The sequence below is a fragment of the Periplaneta americana genome, chromosome 13 (assembly GCF_040183065.1).
Source record: "Periplaneta americana isolate PAMFEO1 chromosome 13, P.americana_PAMFEO1_priV1, whole genome shotgun sequence".
Classification (NCBI taxonomy): Eukaryota; Metazoa; Arthropoda; class Insecta; order Blattodea; family Blattidae; genus Periplaneta; species Periplaneta americana.
This window is the reverse complement of record NC_091129.1, coordinates 140,415,509-140,440,700: the sequence shown is the minus strand read 5'-3', so window position 1 is coordinate 140,440,700 and position 25,192 is coordinate 140,415,509. Positions and strand designations below refer to the sequence as shown.

The window sequence follows — 25,192 nt, the reverse complement described above, 5'->3', positions numbered from 1 at the left end:
CAATTATATATCCTTTCTTGGCAGTCTGGGAATACGCTATGATGTCAATACGTCTAGAGGAGCCATTACTAGCAAGGCAAAAAACTTCCTCTTCTACTATCCAAGACTTTTTTCTTAAAGCAGTTGAAATTAAGGATCGAACATGATGATGTCTGACATTTCGGAGGAGTAAACCTCTGTTACACTGACCTTGGACGTGGGCAAGGGTTTCAGTCTCCGGGCAGCCATGTCTGCACCGGGATCCGTCCAAAGAGCGACCAGGTACTCCTCTAACTTCTGCTAAATTGGCATTCATTTTGAATCGCCTGTGGCAAGGATAAACTAATAATAATACAATCGCCTCTCCACAAACAAACATGTTCAAAACTAATAAAAATAATGAAATTAGGCTACCTTTACTAAAAAATTAATTTTTTATCAAAGTGAACAAAACATGTATGACATACTTATCGTAACTTCATATTACAAAACTCGACTGGTTATCAAACTTGGCATGCGACCTCGTTTGACTTTCCAGTCTCGTAATATGAAACGTTACGATACTCATATCGTAAATCACTATTTTTCGACTCGTTTCATTGTTTTTGTCTCAATGACATTTGAATGAATTAGTCCAAAGGAAATATAATATGCATGACAGTTCACAGTTAGTTTTTATTAGATCTGATATTGATTGTGCAGTCAATTATTATTCCGTGTTGCTTCCTTATTAAGAATGAGCTTCATCAGGCGGCCGATATCCTCCTTTAGCAGACACAGGAAATTAGTTTCACAATTGCTTTGAGTCAGGAAGAACGCAACGCCTGTTTCACACGAATATTTTGAGCGATTCTGTAGGTTCAGACGCTGCTGTCAACACCTGTTGGTATCGCCGTGCATTCGATTACAATTGCACACAATTGGAATTCCACAGCACACCCCACTGGTCGTTGTTTCCGCTCCTTTCACGCATAAATTTGTACGCTGGTCCAAAAATGTTATTCTTGTATCATGTTTAGATATACCGACATAACTATTTTAAAGAAACATTTCGATTCTAGTTATGCAATGCAGTATTTCCTAAAATTTACAGTATACAAATGTTAATTCATAGCTCGAAATATGTATGAACATTACAGTTTTACCACGTATATGTACGGCCGCAACGTAGCCTATCCTTATAGTGTGAAATGAACACTGCTCATATTTTTGGAGTGTTCACCATCTTGGCACAGTCTAGTACAGGAGCAAGCGCGCGCTTTAGAGCCCAGGAGAACCTGAGCGCTTTACAGCGGAAAGGAAAGAGACAGACGAAAGAGGTGGTATATGCCGCTTGGTCGAGCTATATTCAGGGATGGCCAGCACTGATTCAATAGATAAAGGGAAGAGAACTTATTAAAACTGTATCCATCTTAATTTTTAGATTTGCCTGAGAAGTATAAGTGCATTATAAGAATGAAAGTTTTAATCTTCATTTTTCATAAGTTCGATTTTTTTATCCAAAAGAAATATTTTCTCAACTTTTCGTATAGAAAAGTGAAATTTTCAGGTATAGGCCTATTTATTTAGTAGCCTTACAGAATGTTTTCGTAAATCTAATATACCATATATACGTATTACTGAAGATAGTGTACTGAAAATTTTGAAAATATTCGCATGAAAATTGTTTGTAAGGAAATGAATTAAATTAAGAAAGCAACTACTGTTACATCATAAGCAAAAGACACGTGCCCATGTGTTGTAAAAATGTCAGCTCTATAGCTTCAGCAGATTTCGAGAAAATAACTTAATATTCTGATGATAGGAAGTTGCTCACAAATATCACCTTAAAAGTATAATGCGATAAGAGTTTTGTTACGTAATATTAGTTACACTTAAAACAGATACAGTGCCTACGTAACTTTACTTTGTACTGTAATATTGTTTTGATTAGTTTATTGATTACTTTTGTAAGGCTAAAGATACCATCAGTATAAATTCCAACTTACCATGTCATACTCAATCTCTTTTTTTGGAATATCACTTTCTTTATGAATGATGTGTTTCATCCACTTAATACAGTATAATATTATACTACTATGGAATTAAAGTGAATATTCCTTCTTAACTCTCTATTATGTTATTAAGATTTAAAACACAAGTGCAATATTAAGAAATCAGTGTTAATACTTTTGTTTTACAGATAATATAGATAATATTAAACAGAAAGAAGCCATATAAAAATAAGGACATAAAATTTCACGTTCCGTTTGAAATTTGTGCACCACTGCTTTCTTAATCAAACAGGTTGCTTATTCATATACACAAACCTTCCTCTTTCCATACTTAGCGCTTGCTGCCCGCGCACGACGTCAAGGTCAGAAAAATGCGCTTGCTTTGACATCACTGGTCTAGTATATACAGTCACGAAGCTCAGTACGTAGTAAATATGCATTCATAGATAGTTGCTAACCACTAGGATCGCTAATATCGCCTCATTACAGACAATGCGAAATAGTACCGGCACAGTCTATTGTTCCTAGCACTCTCACAACTCAAGCTTCGTGACTGTATATACTAGACTGTGACCTTGGTTTTAACTGTGACTCAGCACTGAGTGGGTAGCGATCTATTTTGCTCAATTATTGTATTATTAATTTAATATTACATCATGATCTTTATCATAATCTACCATATAACATTTTATAATTCCTTTGCAGACCGCAAAGTTTCATTTGTTCGAATCAAATTTCTGCACATTTAAAGGACAAAACTAAAATTCTTTAAATCATTTATTATCCAAATATACCGCTCTCTTAAATTCACTGAGCATATTGGGAATTATATAAGTGGTTTTCCCAAAACACGCTATGAAATTATGAAGGATGGGTGGAGCGGAGAAAAATTCTCTCAGACACCGGGACTCGAACCCGGGTTTTCAACTCCACGTGCTGACGCTTTATCCACTAAGCCACATCCGATGCCGGATTAAATCCTCTCAGTTTAAGTTCCACCTCTTACTTTCAACTCTTATGCACTGTGTCACAGGTGTGCGACAGTGGCACAATGTCCAACACATTATGTGCAGAGGTGCACTCAATACGAGTGACAAAGTGGTCGGGATCCGACGGAGTAAGCGCCGTCTTAAATCACTAAGTGATTATTTACGCATATAATTATTGTTGCACGGGAATATCGTATGTACATCACAATAATATGCTATGAAATGTTTCATATAAAATATTTTTTTTCTCGAAAAGAAAGCAAAAACGAGCAAGTATTAAACTTGTTTGTTTGAAATATCTCAAAGAATAACCCCCTGAAATTAATGACATTACTTACGGTTCAGCCAGTATATATGGGAATTACATCACACAAGTTGTTTTAAATCTGAATTCGTTTTAACATGGTAACTTCTCTGCACATTGTCAGCGGTGGCTTTATTACTCGCAGTGTATTTACAACACTGTATTAAAGTTCGTAACTAACAACAGAACGTGTAATAGTCCAATGCATAATAAAACAGAAGACCGTATTAGGTTATTACTTCTCTGCCAATGTAATATAAGTTTCCGTTATAAGTTGATGTAGCAACTGACCACAACGATATAATCTATATACAATACTACAATGCACAACAGAATGGAGCGTATATTACAGGGACGCCCAGACTTATGAAAGATTGGTCAATTCAGGCATATTACGTTACACGCACACTAAATTAGAGATTTAAATTAGAATGTTATTTATTGATACATATTTAACCAAGGACAAATATAGTAGGCTACTACAAGCAATAGTTTTATTTCCATACCATATAAACTTTGTAAGTCTTTACCCATGAATATAAAAAATAAGTCATATTTTACTTTCAGGAGGTTAGTGAGAAAGGCACTGATGGCAAATCCACTCTAAAGTATCAATGAGTTTAGTAATATTACGTTTCAGATACCATTGTTTTAACTTCATGTAAATCAATGGGAATACAATGAGATGTAATGTCATAGTTTTACATCCTTTTTAATTTTTAGATTAATTTTATTACTAAATGAAAATAATAATTATAAAATTTCCTTTCATTTTACATTTAACCTGATCTTATACCATTTCTTTGAACACTTTTAATCTTTTTCTTTTTTTTTGGTAATTATCTGGCAATTGTATATTTATTTTGATTTTATTTCAATAGCTTTGTAGGCCTGTGTTATTGAATTTGTATTTTGACGTTGTCTGTGGACTGTATATTTGCTGAATGACTTTTATTTATTTATTTACGCTCGACCATGCCGAAATGTACTAATTATACACCTGGTAGCAGTCCTTTAATGCATGTCATTAAAGTACACCTACTCATTAAAGTACAGGTCTTCAGCCAATGATAACTCAGCTTACATGTGTTCAGCCAATGACAAGACAGCTTTGTACCGTTATAAAACCGCAAGTATCGATTATTCTCGGATATGCAATCGAAAGAGAATTAGCGAAAAGTCACGGAGGCTGGAAATCCAATACTGTCGCAGAAGGTTATGTTCTGTTACTATAATAATTAGCGTTAATTGCAAATAATATTCAAATAAATTCAATTTGTCATCTCGTTTTTCAATGTCGAATTCAATAATCAAGGTTATAATATTATAATATTATCAAGTTTAACGGGATTACGTCAAGGTCAATGACATTATTATTCCTCGGAAAAAATCAATACTTTTGAGTCTGCGCACATCTCACAATTCACGACCTAGAACAAGGTCACTTCCGATCTTGTCGGATACAAATAAAATATATACATCTGAATACCGGTAATTTCAAGTTAGAAATATGGTCGAGCATAAAAAGTCGTATGAAACTCGCTTATAATGGTAATTAAGAAGCTCGTATGAAAATTATGAAACTCGCTTGCGCTCGTTTCATAAATATCCATACTCGATTCTTAATTACTATCATTATAGGCTCGTTGCATAATGTACTATAATTTGTTTATTTATTTATTTATTTATTTATTTATTTATTACTAGATAGTAAACTCAAGAAATCAGATTACACCTTGTTATTCATAATTATATATTAATTACATTAATTTAAAATTGTTTTAAGCACTATGGCGGACAGCACAAGAAATCTTAATGGCTCGGAAATGGCTCGCGGACAGAAGTTTATGTGGTCCTTGATCTATTACATGTGAAAAGTATGTTAATTGTTTTAGCTTTCAAATATTTATTGAATGATTTTTTTATGTATTTTTAAACACTAAATAACACTCTAATCTTATTAAATTGTGGCCAAAATTAGTCCGTGAAATATTACTGAAGACTCCAATTTACCGGAAAAAAGTTAATCTAAAATTATAAAAATGTACTTACTACTTTTATTGCATAAAAAATTCAATGCATTATAATTTGAGCAATACTGAAAGTGAAAACAATTTTGAATTACATTATTTTCTGGTTATAATAAATCTAAACTTACAAAATTCTACTTTATAATGTTTCGAAACAGGACAGTATAGACGCACTACGCTTGGTGTCAACGTGTTTCTTTCACTAGTGACGAACTCTGAACTCGCAGTAAGAATACCGACTCACATTCTTTTCATTTCTGAACTCCGCTCTGTCAATTCTGGATTTGGGGCTTCCCGATGTCTTCAACCATTTCTTCATATCCTCAACTTTATCCGGCGGTCCTTCAAGTCTACCAACTACAGTGCCCCTGTCTGTGTTCATGCACCATCCCTTAATGCCGAGTTCCTTTCCTCGTAGTACCGTATGCTTCCTGAAGGACACACCCTGCACTTTCCCGAAAACCTCAAAATCAACTGCGATTATCTGAGAAGACATGTCAAATAACTAGATCTTGTGTATTAAAAACAACTCCACATCACCATGGCAACACTTTCAACATAACACTGCAGCAATCGATACTATTACATTCACTAGCAGATGTCGCAAGTTTCCAGACAAGATCAGAATCTGTGGATATCCAAGGACTCTGGACAGGCCTTCAAATATTATATAATATATAATAAATGAAAACTTAGGAACTTAGGTTTTCAAGACACGGTATGGGACATATGCGACATGACGAAAGCAGTAATTTAATAATTATGAATTAAAGATATTCTACTTAACCCTTTTCCCGTCTCTTTTGGAACCATCAGGTATTAGTCGCGCAGATGGTAAATGACCCGATGGTCTCACCAGCGAATAGGGATTATAAAGAATGGACACTGAGCGAATTTTCCTGTGTTTTGTTTCTCTATGTGCCGGCGTTTAGTTCCACTTTCAAGAGCTAGAGGTTAGTGTAATCGAGCATATGCTAAGATAATAATTGGGTATAGAGTTGAGACACAGGATCCAAACATCGCCTACCTTATTGCATAATCCAGTAACGCTTTGCTTCAAATAAATTCAAGTTAACAGCTTTTCCTTATTTCTCAGTGACGAACTGGTCTCACCAGCGAATAGGGATTATAAAGAATGGACACTGAGCGAATTTTCCTGTGTTTTGATTCTCTATGTGCCGGCGTTTAGTTCCACTTTCAAGAGCTAGAGGTTAGTGTAATCGAGCATATGCTAAGATAATAATTGGGTATAGAGTTGAGACACAGGATCCAAACATCGCCTACCTTATTGCATAATCCAGTAACGCTTTGCTTCAAATAAATTCAAGTTAACAGCTTTTCCTTATTTCTCAGTGACGAACCGGTCTCACCAGCGAATAGGGATTATAAAGAATGGACACTGAGCGAATTTTCCTGTGTTTTCTTTCTCTATGTGCCGGCTTTTAGTTCCACTTTCAAGAGCTAGAGGTTAGTGTAATCGAGCATATGCTAAGATAATAATTGGGTATAGAGTTGAGACACAGGATCCAAACATCGCCTACCTTATTGCATAATCCAGTAACGCTTTGCTTCAAATAAATTCAAGTTAACAGCTTTTCCTTATTTCTCAGTGACGAACTGGTCTCACCAGCGAATAGGGATTATAAAGAATGGACACTGAGCGAATTTTCCTGTGTTTTGTTTCTCTATGTGCCGGCGTTTAGTTCCACTTTCAAGAGCTAGAGGTTAGTGTAATCGAGCATATGCTAAGATAATAATTGGGTATAGAGTTGAGACACAGGATCCAAACATCGCCTACCTTATTGCATAATCCAGTAACGCTTTGCTTCAAATAAATTCAAGTTAACAGCTTTTCCTTATTTCTCAGTGACGAACTGGTCTCACCAGCGAATAGGGATTATAAAGAATGGACACTGAGCGAATTTTCCTGTGTTTTGTTTCTCTATGTGCCGGCGTTTAGTTCCACTTTCAAGAGCTAGAGGTTAGTGTAATCGAGCATATGCTAAGATAATAATTGGGTATAGAGTTGAGACACAGGATCCAAACATCGCCTACCTTATTGCATAATCCAGTAACGCTTTGCTTCAAATAAATTCAAGTTAACAGCCTTTCCTTATTTCTCAGTGACGAACTGGTCTCACCAGCGAATAGGGATTATAAAGAATGGACACTGAGCGAATTTTCCTGTGTTTTGTTTCTCTATGTGCCGGCTTTTAGTTCCACTTTCAAGAGCTAGAGGTTAGTGTAATCGAGCATATGCTAAGATAATAATTGGGTATAGAGTTGAGACACAGGATCCAAACATCGCCTACCTTATTGCATAATCCAGTAACGCTTTGCTTCAAATAAATTCAAGTTAACAGCTTTTCCTTATTTCTCAGTGACGAACTGGTCTCACCAGCGAATAGGGATTATAAAGAATGGACACTGAGCGAATTTTCCTGTGTTTTGATTCTCTATGTGCCGGCGTTTAGTTCCACTTTCAAGAGCTAGAGGTTAGTGTAATCGAGCATATGCTAAGATAATAATTGGGTATAGAGTTGAGACACAGGATCCAAACATCGCCTACCTTATTGCATAATCCAGTAACGCTTTGCTTCAAATAAATTCAAGTTAACAGCTTTTCCTTATTTCTCAATGACAAACTAGTAGTAATAATAATTTTTATAGCCTATTTCAGATATAATAAATTTTATTATAAGATAATATAATACATTATAAAATTATGTATCAAATTCGTTTAATATCTGTATATAATATAATATAGGTATATGGTTTTACTTCTCATAAGGGTTTTGTTTTTCCATTTTCAGTGCTATCAAATCATTACATATTTTAATTGTTGTTGGGGGTCAACGTCTTAACTCTCATTATAAAGGAACTCTAGAGTCTAAGCATTACAGTTAATGACGGATTTATTATTTTATGGATCTAATTTATTTTATTTGAGTACATATTGTACCTAGATGTATTAATTATGTGTGTTATATTTCTGCTATGTCGACTGCTAGCTGGTGTGATGTCAGCGCCAACTTTAGGGAGAAAGCAGAATCTCACGCTCTAGATGGCTTGAAGGTCATTGAAATCAGTCCGGCTACATCAAAGGTACCGACGCGAAGTGTCCATTCTTTATAATCCCTATTCGCTGGTCTCACCTTAATTCCATGGTCTAAGAGGAAAATCTTTAATTTGGGATTCCACTTGCGTTGACACTCTAGCTCCATCTCACTTGCCGAATACCTCCAGACGCGCAGCATCTGCTGCTGAATTAGCCATGAAGAAGAAAGTCAATAAATATGCTCACCTTTTAGACAATTATATCTTTGTCCCATTTGCTGTGGAGACCTTCGGTCCTTGGAGTCATGACGCTAAAGTTTTGGCATCTCAAATCGGCCAAATTTTGATGTCCATTACAGGTGATCGCCGTTGCACTACTTATTTGCGTCAACGCTTAAGTATTGCTATTCAACGCGGAAATGCAATGAGCGTTTTGGGTACTCTTCCAGAGTCCAGCCCTTTGGACGAACTTTTTCTCCTGTAAAATTTATTATCTCTAAAATTAAAAAAAAAAAATCTTAACCCTGACTGCACACTCTTTTTTACAGCTTTGGTTGTATACTTGGGGTTACTAGTCACTCCACATCACTGCCTGCTGGATCAAATCCTATGGCTGCATAAACTGCCTGCCCAATCAACGGTTATGCGCGAACAGCCGCTAGGTGGCAGGTAATGACATTACAAAGAATAAAACCCAAGTTATACCAGCCACATCTTTTATAATTAATTATAAATTATTAATTTTATCAAGGACTGAAGAACTAGACTGAACAATTTCAAAATGTTTATAAATTAAAGGAGGAGATGAAAGCAAGTCAGCTTGATCTCCGGTCATATAGACTTCCAGTGCAACAAGATGTTGGTTGGTTGGTTGGTTGGTTGGATAAGCTACCTAGCGGTAAAATAACTTTGATTGAGCAGGCAGCATAAGCAGCCATAGGCTGTGATCCAGCAGGCAGTGCTCCACATATTCTTTTGGGCCTGCTGTGTACAATGCCTTTTTTATTATATTCTTTCAGTCTTACTAATAAACCGTGTATAGTTTTTATACGAGACTTATGCAGAGTTGAGACAGAAAAGTTACTAATAAACCGTGAATAAGCTATGGACGTATAAACAGGCTGTAACTATACAATGGCAATTGCTTTGCAGTAGTTATATACACGAAACCCCTTGTTTAAGCGTTGTATATAGGGAAAAAATGGCCGCCCCTTTAACAGCTGTTCGTATCGACTGTCATTTTGTGATGATGTTTACCTTGTAACCACAGAAGAACAAACCAAAGATCATAGAATTACTAGAATAATATTGCTGTAGCTTATACTCTTTGACCAAAATGTAGTGTGGTAATCGATTAAAGCCAGTTGTACTATCGATATTTAACACGCCACACTAGAGCGCTCTACCGGATCCAGTAGAGAACCTCAGATATTCTATTACCTTTCGTAACGAAGTAATGACGAAACTATGACGTAGCTGTGTAACAGTTATACTGTTATACACGACGTATGTAGTGATTATTAGTAAGGAATTTACACACGACTTATAAACGAGCTACTCATTGTATAAGTATAAGACAGTTAAACGTCTGTATATAGAGTTTTTATTAGTAAGACCGTTTATGGATATGTTATGCAAGGATTTTTGAAAAAATAAATTTGAAATTGAAAAGACAAATTAACTTTATAAAATCACAAAATTACAGAATTCCTGAACTTAATAACTATAATGAAAATGTTAGTGCTTGAAAATTGCTGATAACTGATCAATTATAAAATCATGTAATTATTTTTATTTTTAAAACATAGAGATTGCTGGTAACACAATATTATTTTTCACACATGAGTTTTAAAATTTATAACAAATAGTTGGGATGTATAATAATACACAGTTTGCATTAAATTGAATATACTGTTTTTAGAAGAGACATGTTTCTAACAATATTACATAATTTGGAAATAATCCTAGTATTATTTTGAGGCTTGTAGGATAAGAACATCCCCATTTTCCACATTCAACGCAGATATCTCCCCTGTGTTCTCAGCATGCCAGTTTGTTACACTTCACACAAGATAATTTTTAATTTTGTTTTCTTGTCTTTAGCGCGGGGACATAAAGGAAATCTAGCTTGTTTCAATTGTTTCAATCATCCCCCGATACGTACACCAGTTTATATCATCACCTCTTACAGCCATCACTAACACAATGACGAGAAACGGTTATAAAAATTACAAAAGTGTCTGCTACTCTAAGTAGTGAATGAATACATATGATTTGAGAGCTGCTGAAAGCTGTCCAAAGATATGGCAACAAACTATAAGCTGCTGACAGCCGAACTAGCCCAAGGAATACAGCAACCTCCTCACTCCTCATCACTCAAACTCGGCCAAAGCTGACTCTCGCAACGTGAGAATACTTTCCAACGGAAGAATATGTACAACTAGTGATGAGATAAACTGCTCTCTTGTGATCACTGTTCGACCTGTGATTGCTAATTTATGATCACGGTATTCTTAAACAGTGAAACAGTGATTGAACTCGAACTTATTCGAGGTGAACACTGAACAGTTCATTCTTCCCCGCTCAACACAGCTTCTCACTGCGATGTTTCAGTGCTCTCGATATTTCGCACATGGTAGGTGAGGGCGAGAAATTGTTGAGGTTATGTGTTTGTACTCCACAGAAGTCTAGTGAAGATTCCACTGCAAGATTGATGGATGTCACTTTCTTGTCGAAAATGAACCAAGACTGTCAATGCATAGCTTAAGACATACATAGAGAGTTATATGGCATTAACACTGATAGTCATTGTCCAGTAATGATCGGAAAATCACAGTTAAGCTTTGAGCGCTAAGCATTTCAAACTTTCAATTGCTTCTCCTGCAAAATGTATTCCAAATGACATCCATCATTCTCGCAGTGGACTCTTCAAGTGTAAGCACAATACTGAGATGTAAATACAGGCGTTTCATCATTTTAAAAACAGATTAAAGATTTAAAAGTCAGTATTTTTTTACTTATTCATTTATCTAATTATTTATTCATTCATTTAATCTAATGCTATAGACAAACTGAACATTTGTCGTCTGGCTACTCAATATAATGATTTCCATTTGATGTTGTCCACTATTCCTGAAGTGAAATATTATAAGGGAAAAAATGGAAAATTAGTAATTTTGACATTGTGTGTGTGTGTGTGTGTGTGTGTGTGTGTGTGTGTGTGTGTGTGTGTGTGTGTGTGAATTCACTTATCACTCAGAAGATGAATGAAAGATTGTTATTTTTAAATCATTGTCATATTTGGTAAAATTTTGTTATTATTGTAATTTTACCGGTTGATTAGTGTAGCCAATTAATAATGTCACTGCTTAAAATAATGGAATCAATTAAGCATTGTAGTAAACCTGCCAGATTTTCGGCTGTCGGCTGACAACAGTATATTTTCCGGCTTTAAGAAATTGAAATCTGCCAGGATCAGCCTGAAATCTACAGAGTTGGCTATACTGAATGTATTGTTAAAATCGAGCGCTCACAGTTCGCGGGCGTAGCTGTTCCCAGTGTTGTCACTAGGAGCATACAGCAGCGCAGCGCACGCAGTGAGTAAAGAACGTGAACTGTCTCAGCTGGTGAGCAGTTTAGCTCTCGAACTGTGATCACTGTTTAAAGAGCTGTTTAATCACAGGTGTGATTGTGATTTTTCGATCACCGTGATAAAATCACAGGTCAGTGATTTTCTGCTCATCACTATGTACAACTAGTTTCATAATGATACAAAGCTGTTGGCTACATAATTGGTTAATTTTAACCTATTAAACAAGTTACATTTTAACCACATATTTTATCCCGCGAACAACTTGTATATATTGTTAATTGAATTTCTACAAATATGTATCACTGTGTGTTATAATCATGTGTTATATCGTTGATCTGAAGATGGCAAATATTGCCGAAAACGTTAATCATTGATCTCTTACATAAAATAATAAATTGTTACTTGCCTATCGGACTGTTACTAACATGATTATAAAATTTCAAAACAATTTGTTCTCGTTACATTGCAATATCAGATGCATTGTAGGGGCCAACCATCACACATTATACGCAAAAAAAAAAAAAAAGGTCAGCGGAAGTAATGGTTCGATTAGCGTTTTTAGCATTCGATATTCGATAAGCATTAAATGCTACCAAATTAAAAAATTAAGTTAAAAAACTTAAAACAGTTTGTTACTACTGATGTGATTTTAGTCACTTTGTATTATATTTTTGGTCCAGGGAAAATATATTTTACTATTACTGCCGTTATTTCCATTTTGAAGTAGGCTACAAGTCAACAATATAAAACTGACTGTTAATTTAGAATTATGTCTCGTGACCAGAATATTGTACGAAATGGAAATATAAAAATTGGAGATTTATCCTTCGAAGAGGTGGAAAATTTCAAATATCTTGGAGCAACAGTAACAAATATAAATGACACTCGGGAGGAAATAAAACGCAGAATAAATATGGGAAATGCCTGTTATTATTCGGTTGAGAAGCTCTTATCATTCAGTCTGCTGTCCAAAAATCTGAAAGTTAGAATTTATAAAACAGTTATATTACCGGTTGTTCTGTATGGTTGTAAAACTTGGACTCTCACTCTGAGAGAGGAACATAGGTTAAGGGTGTTTGAGAATAAGGTGCTTAGGAAAATATTTGGGGCTAAGCGGGATGAAGTTACAGGAGAACGGAGAAAGTTACACAACACAGAACTGCACGCATTGTATTCTTCACCTGACATAATTAGGAACATTAAATCCAGACGTTTGAGATGGGCAGGGCATGTAGCACGTATGGGCGAATCCAGAAATGCATATAGAGTGCTAGTTGGGAGACCAGAGGGAAAAAGACCTTTAGGGAGGCCGAGACGTAGATGAGAGGATAATATTAAAATGGATTTGAGGGAGGTGGGTTATGATGATAGAGACTGGGTTAATCTTGCACAGGATAGGGACCGATGGCGGGCTTATGTGAGGGCGGCAATGAACCTTCGGGTTCCTTAAAAGCCATTTTTGTAAGTAAGTAAGTTAATTTAGAAGTCGGCAACATATTTTACGTCGACTATAACAACAATACATATCGATAGTAGCATTCATACCATTCAACCAATAAGAAGATTGGCCCCTATAATGCATCTGTTCCCACTATTCACACACATATAAATATAGCCTACAACTTTAAGATGGTTAGAAATTAGAATTACGACCTCTTAAACTGAGTCATAAAACCAACATGAGATCAATCAGTATGAATTCCTAGTTGACTTGCACGAATATCTGAAATAAAACCACCTGGACCAGAACCGATAACAACAAGTTTATTTACTGCGAGTACATCTGAACATTGAATTGATAAGGACAGGTCAATTAATATTTCACTTACATCATAAGATATTATTGATGTCTCACACTGAAATCCTTGAAAGTGAAGGCGTTTATGACGCGCTGGTTACGAAACTCGGCTCTTTCTATCTTGGACTGAGGACTGCCCACGTTCTGGAGCCACTGTTTCATGGCTTCCACCATTTCCGCATCCCCTTCCAAGACTCCGGAAACGGTGCCTCGATTTGTATTCATGCACCATCCCCTCAGACCCAGCTTTTGTCCCTGCTCAACTGTGAATTTTCTGAAGAAAACACCTTGAACTTTCCCATACACTTCGAACTCTACTGATATTAGTGTAGTTTTTGTCGTCGACATGAATCTATACAATATACTTTATTTAAGCCGTTCCGAAGAGCATTGTTGCGTTGGTAGACAAAAACAAATTACTGTCCACATTATAAAATCATCTACATAGATGGCATTGTGTCAATGCCTTCTAGAATACAAAGCCAGAGAGCATTCATCGCATGCCATGTGTTCTAGGAGTCACTGATTATGCTTTCTGGTCAGAAACAGTCATTTAATTTGTCTGGAATGAGTTACAAAGAAAATGGAACTGAAACACGAACAGATCCTTGTATCCTTCGCTTATCGAAGTCAGTTTTCACATTATGGCTATACGCCTAGATCATATATGTAACAGATATGTCGGGGTTATAGGCTTTGAGGTAACAACTTTTGTCAGGTTTACTACGCTGCCATCTAATTGTTACACAAGGAGTCACGTCTTAATACCCATTTGAATTGCATTGGAGACTGTGCTGCCATCTCGTGTTCATTTACGGTGGACGGATGGCGATCCTGGCGGTTGTTCTCTTCAAAGTGCTGCCGATTTTAACGTAGCGAGGAGTTATCTGTTACATATATGATCTAGGCTATACGTTACACTTTTTGAGATATCAACTAAAGTTCGGTGCCTCTTTTTTGTCCCTATCCTGAGCAAGATTAATACAGTCTCTACCATCATTTCCCACCTCCCTCAAATCCATTTTATATTACCTTTCCATCTACGTCTCGGCCTCCTCAGAGGTCCTTTTTCCCTCCGGCCTTGCAACTAACACTCTATATGCATTTCTGGATTCGCCCATACGTACTACATAACCTGCCCATCTCAAACGTCTGAATTTAATATTCCTAATATGTCAGGTGAGGAATACAATGCGTGCAGTTCTACGTTGTGTAACTTTTTCCATTCTTCTGTAACTTCATCCTCTAATCGCTAAATCCCATAATATTACTGTAATATTATTCTCATTATATCTATAGATCTATATTTTGTATTTAGATTTTGATCCCTATAACATAGTTCTAGTAAACTACTATTAAATTAATTTTCATCATTTAAGAAACTAGCTAACTGAACTTAATTATATACAGGTTGAGTGGTAATCTCTGCACCAAAATTTAAGAGATGATTCTACTTACTTACTTACTGGCTTTTAAGGAACCCGGAGGTTCATTGCCGCCCTCACAAAAGCCGGCCATTGGTCCCTATCCTGAGCAAGATTAATCCATTCTCTATCATCATATTCCACCTTCCTCAAATCCTTTTTAATATTATCTTCCCATCTACGTCTCGGCCTCCCTAAAGGTCTTTTTCCCTCCGGCCTTCCAATTAACACTCTATATGTATTTCTGGATTCGCCCATACGTGCTACATTCTCCTGTAACGTCATCCCTCTTAGCCCCAAATATTTTCCTAAGCACCTTATTCTCAAACACCCTTAACCTATGTTCCTCTCTCAAAGTGAAAGTCCAAGTTTCACAACCATAAAGAACAACCGGTAATATAACTGTTTTATAAATTCTAACTTTCAGATTTTTTGACATCAGACAGGATGATAAAAGTTTCTCAACCGAATAATAACAGGCATTTCCCATATTTATTCTGTGTTTAATTTCCTCCCGAGAATCATTTATATTTGTTACTGTTGCTCCAAAATATTTGAACTTCTCCACCTCTTCAAAAGATAAATTTCCAAGTTTTATATTTCCATTTCGTACAATATTCTCGTCACGAGACATAATCATATACTTTGTCTTTTCGGGATTTACTTCCAAACCTACTATTAAATTAATTTTCATCATTTAAGAAACTAGCTAACTGAACTTAATTATAGTTCTATACAGGATGAATGGTAAATCTCTGCACCAAAATTTAAGAGATGATTCTACATGTGAAATATTACAAATAGTCTTTGCCCAATGTCTGCAGCGCTGTATTGCGGTAATGGCCAGAAAGAAACGGCTTATTGCTATAGAAGCAGATAGGTAAAAATAATCTGAATAATTAATGTCTTGTATATATATATATATATATATATATATATATATATATTGCAAATTAAACCATTTAGCCATGAATTTAAATTGAATAATGGTGATGGCGATGTACATTGCAATACACATTTTTACAGACGATAATTTTGCTGTAGATAGAGCGAATAGGGATTATGAAGAATGGACACTTCGCGTCGGTACCTTTGATGTAGCCGGACTGATTTCAATGACCTCCAAGCCAGCTAGAGCGTGAGATTCTGCTTTCTCCCTAGAGTTGGCGCTGACATCACACCAGCTAGCAGTCGACACAGCGGAAATATAACACATATAATTAATACATCTAGGTACATTATGTACTCGAATAAAATAAATTGGATCCATAAAATAATAAATACGTCATTAACTGTAATGTCTAGACTCTACAGTTCCTTTATAATGAGAGTTGAGACGTTAACCTCAACAATTAAAATATGTAATGATTTGATAGCACTGAAAATGGAAAAACAAAACTCTTATGAGAATTAAAACCATATACCTATATTATATTATATACAAATATTAAACGAATTTGATACATAATTTTATAATGTATTATATTATTTTATAATATAATTTATTATATCTGAAATATAAACAATTATTATTACAACTAGTTTGTCACTGAGAAATAAGGAAAAGCTGTTAACTTGAATTTATTTGAAGCAAAGCGTTACTGGATTATGCAATAAGGCAGGCGATGTTTGAATCCTGTGTCTCAACTCTATTCTCAATTATTATCTTAGCCTATGCTCGATTACACTAACCTCTAGTGCTTGAAAGTAGAACTAAACGCTGGCGCACAGAGAAACAAAACACAGGAAAATTCGCTGAGTGTCCATTCTTTAAAGAGCCATACCTTTCGTTGTTACTAATAATTCTACATGTCCGTTGTTTCTTTCCCCATAGTTTTATGTTATTTTTCCTAATAATATAATCGAAGCATAAATTTTAACTGACCATGTCGTTCAAATTTTTGTGTCTGCTTATTCCGCTATGCACCGAATACGACATGGAGTGTGATCAGGTCACTAACTCCAGACCTCCGAGTGAAAAGTTCCGCTATTAATTGCCATGGTCACGAAAACACTAAAAGCACAACGGAAAAAATAACAAACTAAAAAGCAGCTAAAGGAAACTGTTACTCAGTGCAGTTATTCAGCATTACTTACAGCCATTTCAAGTTGCAGAGGTTAACCATCGAAGAAGGATGTTAAATTGTTTCTAATGGCACTACAAACAAAAAGAGAGACACGCGATTCGTGGGTGGGCATGAAGAACAAACAACATTTTACAATCAGTTATCCGCTAACAAAGAATATTGTTCTTCATTCACATAGGCATTTTTATGTCAGTTTCATATTATAAATAATCATGCACTTAATTAATATCGGTACCTATGTATTATTTTTATTGTCGCCATCATTTTCATCCTTGCCATTCTGGTGCAGAAGTTATAAGTGGTCACTTCAGCACTTAAATGTTATTTAGTCAACTGTCCGAAGACAGGTCTGAACCTCAGAAGTGATACCAACAAGGCACCACTTATGAGGCAACTAGACCAAGAGATAATGAGGTAGAGTGGCCAGTTCCTTTTACTGTAATACTTTTTTTAGTTGGATTTATTTCCTAAATTGATTTGGTAATCTTGAATTTTCATCCTAGTTATAGTATATATCGAATAATGTTGCTGTAATATCAAATTTTCTTTGTTTGTATCGTAGTCTGTTATTTAAAGACTCTGTATCAACGATTATTATCAATCAATTAGTCCACTGAAAAAATGTCCCCAGTCATCAAATGTTCAGTATAAAATATGTCCATAGTATCTTAAATGTCCATAGACATTAAATGCCCAGTATCAAAAATGTCCAAAGTTATTAAATGGTCAATATCAAAATGGCCGGAGTTATCACATTTATCATAAAAGTCCAGAACAATATTTAGTAAATGTGAATTAATAATTTAACAATGAAATGTAAGCTAAATTTGCAATATTCTGTAACAAATTTTAGTTTATAATTTTGTGCTGTATTTAGAGTTGTCAACTTTTTTTTTAAGAAAATACGAGAGATTAAGGAATCGACAAAATTTCACAATAGAAAATTGACAGATTATTCGGGTCAGTTACTAAAAAACAACTTTATTCTACACTTCGGCAGCTCGGCTTAAATTAACAATATTTTGAGACAGAGTTTGTCTCGCGTAATAGTTGAATTAGACTATAGTTTGCAGCTCTGATTTGATTAGATGTGTTTTGAACATCTGTCCAATTATTGTTCATTAGATAAAACATCCTCTTTGTATGAGCATTACTATAGTCGCGACGCTGTTATTCCCGGCGTGACTCCTCCTCTTTGCTTACGTCTTAGGAAGTGAAGGCTCTATAAAGTCTAGGTAGGTAGTATCGTTCGCCATTTTTGTTCTTTCGTTGCCGAGCTACTATACGAGGAATCTATTTGCCACACTGTTAAACACTATCATGTCGTAGCTCCTATGATAATAAATCAAACGCACTGTAATTGAGCAAATAATTGAGCGGCAAATAACGTCTTCGTGTGCTTTCTGCGAACGCCAACGAAAGAGCCAAAATGGCGGACGATTATATTAAGTATTTATCGAGCCTTAAGAAACGAATATCGTCTTCATCAGCGAATCACAAGACGCACACGTTTAAATGTAGCCGACCTGCAACGCGATTGGCTGCCGGAAATTAGAGCGACGAGACTAATACTTGGTAAGCTTAGAACGAAACTAGCCAGTTTTTCAAATTTATAACATTAACATGGTTTGATTTTAAACGGATGAGCACTAAAGCCCATTTCTGGCAAGTATTACCTTCTATAAAGACTTCACATTTTAATGTATCTCTTGAACAACAAAATTCATCACATAAATCATCATTTACGGCAAAATAAAATATTTAGAATACAAATTTTTTATATTATGCAAAAATAAGGGAGAAAAATGCTCCAAGAGAAGAATATACGGGAGCCGGGAATCTGTTAAAAATTAGGGACAAGTACGGGAGATCCCGGGAAATACGAGAGGGTTGGCAATCCTAGCTGTATTGGTGTCACCATCCAGCTTCATAGGAAATTAAAATGCCCGCAAATATTACTTCACATTATTGTTGTCCTCATATTGAATGTATGTACAATTCATTCAATTCTTCGTTGATTTGTAATATAGTTCTCGGTTACGGGTGCCTTACTCTTGTGTGATAATTGTGAATTTGCATTTCGCATTCTCTGTCTCATTCAGTTCCTGTCTTATGTTTTCAATAAATCTCCAAATACTAACGATGTCCACAAACCATTTTTTTTATTTAGACTGGAAACCTGCTAGGTTCTATGACCACTTTTCAACATTATTTCATAGGAATTCCACACAGAAGTGGGAATCTTGGTGGTGTATCTCTTCGAAAAGGACGTTGAATAATCGTCTCTGTAGCCTACATAACATATAGGCCTGTTGAATATTTTGACTTCTGGAGATTTCTATAGCCTATATTGGACATTTTGATTTCTGGACATTTCTGTATATTGGACAGTTTGACTTGTGGACATTTCTAAATATAGGACATTTTGATTTCTAGACATTTCTATATATTGGACATTTTGACTTGTGTACATTTCTAAATACAGGACTTTTGATTTCTGGATATTTCTGTATATTGGACATTTTGACTTGTGGACATTTCTAAATACAGGACATTTTGATTTCTGGAGATTTCAATATATTGGACATTTTGACTCGTGGACATTTCTAAATACAGGACATTTTGATTTCTGGACATTTCAATATATTGGACATTTTGACTCGTGGACATTTCTAAATACAGGACATTTTGATTTCTGGACATTTCAATATATTGGACATTTTGACTCGTGGACATTTCTAAATAAAGGACATTTTGATTTCTGGACATTTCAATATATTGGACATTTTGACTCGTGGACATTTCTAAATACAGGACATTTTGATTTCTGGACATTTCAATATATTGGACATTTTGACTCGTGGACATTTCTAAATACAGGACATTTTGATTTCTGCACATTTCAATATATTGGACATTTTGACTCGTGGACATTTCTAAATAAAGGACATTTTGATTTCTGGACATTTCAATATATTGGACATTTTGACTCGTGGACATTTCTAAATACAGGACATTTTGACTTGTGGACATTTCTAAATATAGGACATTTTGATTTCTGGACATTATATTGGACATTTTGACATATGGACATTTCTAAATATCGGACATTTTGATTTCTGAATATTATATTGGACATTTTGACATATGGACGTTTCTAAATATCGGACATTTTGATTTCTGAACATTTCTATATATTGGACATTTTGACTTGTGGACATTTTTAAATACAGGACATTTCGATTTCTGGACATTTCTATATATTGGACATTTTGATTTCTGGACATTTCTATATATTGGACATTCTGACGTGGACATTTCTAAATACAGGACATTTTGATTTCTGAACATTTCTATATATTGGACATTTTGACATGTGGACATTTCTAAATACAGGACATTTTGACTTGTGACTATTTCTAAATGCAGAACATTTCGATTTCTGGACATTTCTATATATTTGGACATTCTGACTTGTGGACATTTCTAAATACAGGACATTTTGATTTCTGAACATTTCTACATATTGGACATTAAATAAGCAACATTTTTATTAGATTTAATGACATATTTAAGTGCATTTTTTTTTTTCGATTTTAACTGCATATCACATGTACATTTTAGCTATATTTGGTGCATAAAAATCCGATATCTATTTATAAGTAAACTCCTTAAAATAGATGACTAAGAATTGGAAGATGTGTAGGAGAAATACAGCAATCTTAAAACATGTCATTACACTCTGCAGCTCTGTATATATTACAGTCTTGCGTGATCCTATCTCTTGTTCTTGTTTCAACGACATTTGAGCTAGCAACGTGGAGGTCGTCGCAGGGGCGACTCTGAAGAAAGAAAACGGAGACAATGAACGCTTGTTAAACTGACCGCAATGTAAGTAGTAACATTTCATAAAACAAAGTCTTCATCCCTTTTATGTGAAAGTTACCACCATTTCGATAGCAATGATCGATTGCTAGGAATGCATTATCGATAAGTCGAAATGTCCAGAAGAAGAATTTCTGGTTTCCAACCTGTATTGAGACTTGATATCTCTGACGTTTCGAAACTATTCACACGTTCTATCATCAGTGACTTTCTGCCGAAAATCTATCCTTTATAGTCCGCAATGTCTGGCTGGAAAATTGAACAACAGAGTTGGCGATCCTTCAAGTCTTAGTAGTAGCTATACGTAACCTGGTCGTGATGAAACCTGCAGATGGTTCTGAAACGTTGCAGATTAAATCTCAACATAGCTAAGCTTGAAAAGTCATTATTATTCTTCAGAATACAACTACCGTGAAAGTCTAAAATCTCAAAACCAAACCTTCCAAAATATATTCACTTTCATATTTTATCAATCTGATAATTGAAGGGTTCAGAATCATAGTAGGCCAAGCGCCATTTACTAAAACTGTAGAAAACAAAGGTTAAAATGAAGTTATTATCATAATTCAATGGAAACATATAGCAAGTAATATAAAGCATACACATTAAAACTAAATGATATGTCAATCTTCATTAAGCTATGGTATTCACTTAATTTTAACCCTTGCTTTCTCCGTTTTCAATAAATGGCGCTTGGCCCACTATGGCTCTGAACCCTTCAATTGAATAATCAGTTTGCTATTGAGTATAAATCCGTGACAGAATTATTTTGGTCTTATAATTAAATAATCGATTTATTATTGCTTAATGGTAATCTAAGAACGACGGGAGTTTCTGTTGGCTTATAACTCAATTTCTTATATTTTAAGAAGTAGACACACACACACGCATATATATCTCTCCTTCTCCTTCTATCTCCTCACTTTCCCTACCCTTTCCCCACGGTGGTGCTGGTGCTGAGGGGCTGATATCTAAAATGCGATTATCACTGATTTCAAACTTCCCCCTCAGTATGTAAATCGACGTGCTTTTTATTTAATTTAAATAAATAGTTATTTAGACTGAGAAATCTTCAGATGTAGACCTTTCCTTAAATTTTATGTCCATATCTCAAAACTTAGTGTTGAAAAGAATTCATTTTAATTTCATGATCAGAGCTGTCATTTAATGTTTTACTTTTCCTACTAGAATATTCCACTTTTAAATGACTACACGAGAAGTCGGGCACATTTCCCGCCTCCACGCCCAAATAATAATGACGGCATTCAAAGGGCACATTTAATTAAGACGACGACACTCTTGATTACGACTAGCCGCCACTGACTAAAGAGGAAGACCTGGTGATGACATTAACACATGTTACATGACCAGCTATACGTAGGCGGTAGTTAAGACATATAGCATTAAGACGCTACACCCCGCCCCCTTCTTACAGCAGACGCTCTGGTTTTTACCCTAAATTACTAACGAAGAAGAATAAAAAGGGCCCGTGACTCACTCACGTGCCGGCCGCTCCTTGGCCACATGGAAGAGCACACGCGAGCATGTGCGGCATGCGACAGGCAGTTGTCTTGCCTCCTAAGTAATGGAATTAGCCCGCGCCGCGAGCTCTTCGACTGTTTTCTGCTGCTGGAACTTTTTGAGTGTCTACTTATCTCGGCAGATGAGCGCCTGCTACATCGGCATATGTATACGTCTCTTAGCAGAGAGAAAATTCCATCCAGCGTTGTCTTCGCAAAGTTTACCAGAATTTTTGCTTCAAGGGAAGTTAATCAAGAGCTTTCCTATTTAAATCATAGCCTATACGCCGTAATTATAAAATTGTTAACAAAATATCTTCTGAAAAGTTAGTCGTTTATATTGAAGTGGGCCGGTAAAATCATAAACATGTCTTCGTCAGCTTCTTTTTCTTTCCTTTACACAAACTGCATTAGTTCATACGGACTTCATAGTCATAAGACTATGTCTTCCTAATATCACTCATTTTTACTTTCTCAATAGAGTAGCTATATGAAGTATAAAATATAAGAAGTTATTGTAATGATAAAAAAAATCGATTTAGAGAGATAGAGGAAATACGTTTTGAATACTTCTGATCTATTTTTTTTTAATTGGTTTATTTTACGACGCTGTATCAACATCTCAGGTTATTTAGCGTCTCAATGAAATGAAGATGATAATGCCGGTGAAATGCAGGGTCCAGCACCGAAAGTTACCCAGCATTTGCTCGTATTGGATTGAGGGAAAACCCCGGAAAAAACCTCAACGAGGTAGCTTGCCCTGACCGGGAATCGAATCCGGCCTACCTGGTTTCGTGGCCAGACGCGCTGACCGTTACTCCACAGGTGTGGACTCTTCTGATCTCAAAAAGTGGTTTTTGGCATGAAGTCTGCCTATCCATCCGTCCATCTGTGCAGGCCTACAGCAATTTCTTCTAAATCATTGACCGAATTTTGCTCATATTCAATATTTGTAAGTCAAATTACCCAGGAATAACACAAATGCAATGCAATAATTTTATTAAAAATTTGACAGGTCTTTATTTGGAATCAAAAACATGCAATCAATTTCAAGACTAATCAGATGGCCTTATATGCGTTTGTAGGCTTCCATAGTGAATGTGATAAGACGTTTGGGTATTCTACCATGTCCTGGAACTTGGCGTTTCTAACGTTTCGGAACTACATACAGGTTCCATACACTGGTCGTAATTTCACAAAAAAATGTCTCCCCATAAAGACTCGAACCAACGCTAATTCCATAATGCGAGTCCTTAGCATGAGGCCTTAGACCACAACGTTACGGTGTGGGGCCTGTAATTAATCCTTTCTGACCTCAATTTATGTGTGCATAGGTTGTACAGACACCATGGAGAAACATAATACAAAAAACAAAGCAATCCTCTTCCTAATAACAGCTGGCCAAGGAACTGGCGGGTGCTGCGCTCTATCGGTAAAGAACGAAACTACTTCTGAGCAAAAAAAATGGAATCGTCACGCAAATCATAGTGATTCCAAATGGATTCATTCGAGCGGAAAGGGTTAAGATGGTAATGTGCAATGTGGCCATCTAAGAACATTCAAAACGAACTCGTAAAGTTCTACTTACAATGCGTGAAACACGTTCTCAAACCATTATTGATATCGCTGATGTAAAGAGATCATCTACGGCAGATGTCAAATACTTCTCACAAATGGTAACATGAATTTTCAGTACATAAAGGTATTTCAACTACTACGACAGATGTGTTCACAGTAACAGTAGATCATGATTAGAGAGCGGAATTTAGGCAAAAACCTATTTTTTTTTCCTTGATACACACAGGCTTGAGATTTAATATTTACATTTTTCATGAAAATATAGGTATAAATAAAGGGGTTTTATAGTGCCTAAAATGCATATTTCAACGTTAGTGCCTATTTTTAAGTTTTTCGAAATTTGTGCATCATTTTTCGTAACTATTTATTGTTTTTCTTAACATCCTGTACCGTTTACATTCCAAGATGGATAACAACTCTTTCCTAGAAGTGAACAATACAGAGAAGTACCTCCGGGCCGCCCTTTCTCATTCTTACAATCTTTCAATCCTAAAATTCCAACTTTCAGTTGGCCTGGGTAGCGTAGTCGATATAGCGCTGGCTTTCTGTGCTCGAGGTTGCGGGTTCCATCCCATCACGGCCCAGGTCAATAGCATTTAAGTGTGCTTAAATACGACAGGCTCATGTCAGTAGATTTGCTGGCATGTAAAAGAACTCCTGTGGGGCAAATTATTATTATTATTATTATTATTATTATTATTATTATTATTATTATTATTATTATTATTATTATTATATCTTCCCCTGTCTGTCAGCAATTTAACACAAACTCGCTGGGTTGTACCCGAATAAGCAATCTCTTACATTCCAAGACAGATAACAATCCCTTCCTTTTTTCTCACCATTTGTAAGTACAGAAGTTAGCGACACAATAGCCACAATAGGTGCTGATCATCTACTGTTAAGGAAGCCATGGAAATGTGAATGAAAAAAAAAAACTCATATTAGTGACATT

At 35.6% G+C, this 25,192-nt stretch overlaps 1 protein-coding gene across 1 annotated transcript in view; it reads right to left on the bottom strand.

The window, feature by feature from the left end:
* Nucleotides 1–25,192, bottom strand: part of gukh (GUK-holder) — a 637,347-nt gene that overhangs the window by 159,718 nt on the left and 452,437 nt on the right. The gene's annotated exons all lie outside the window — the stretch shown is intronic.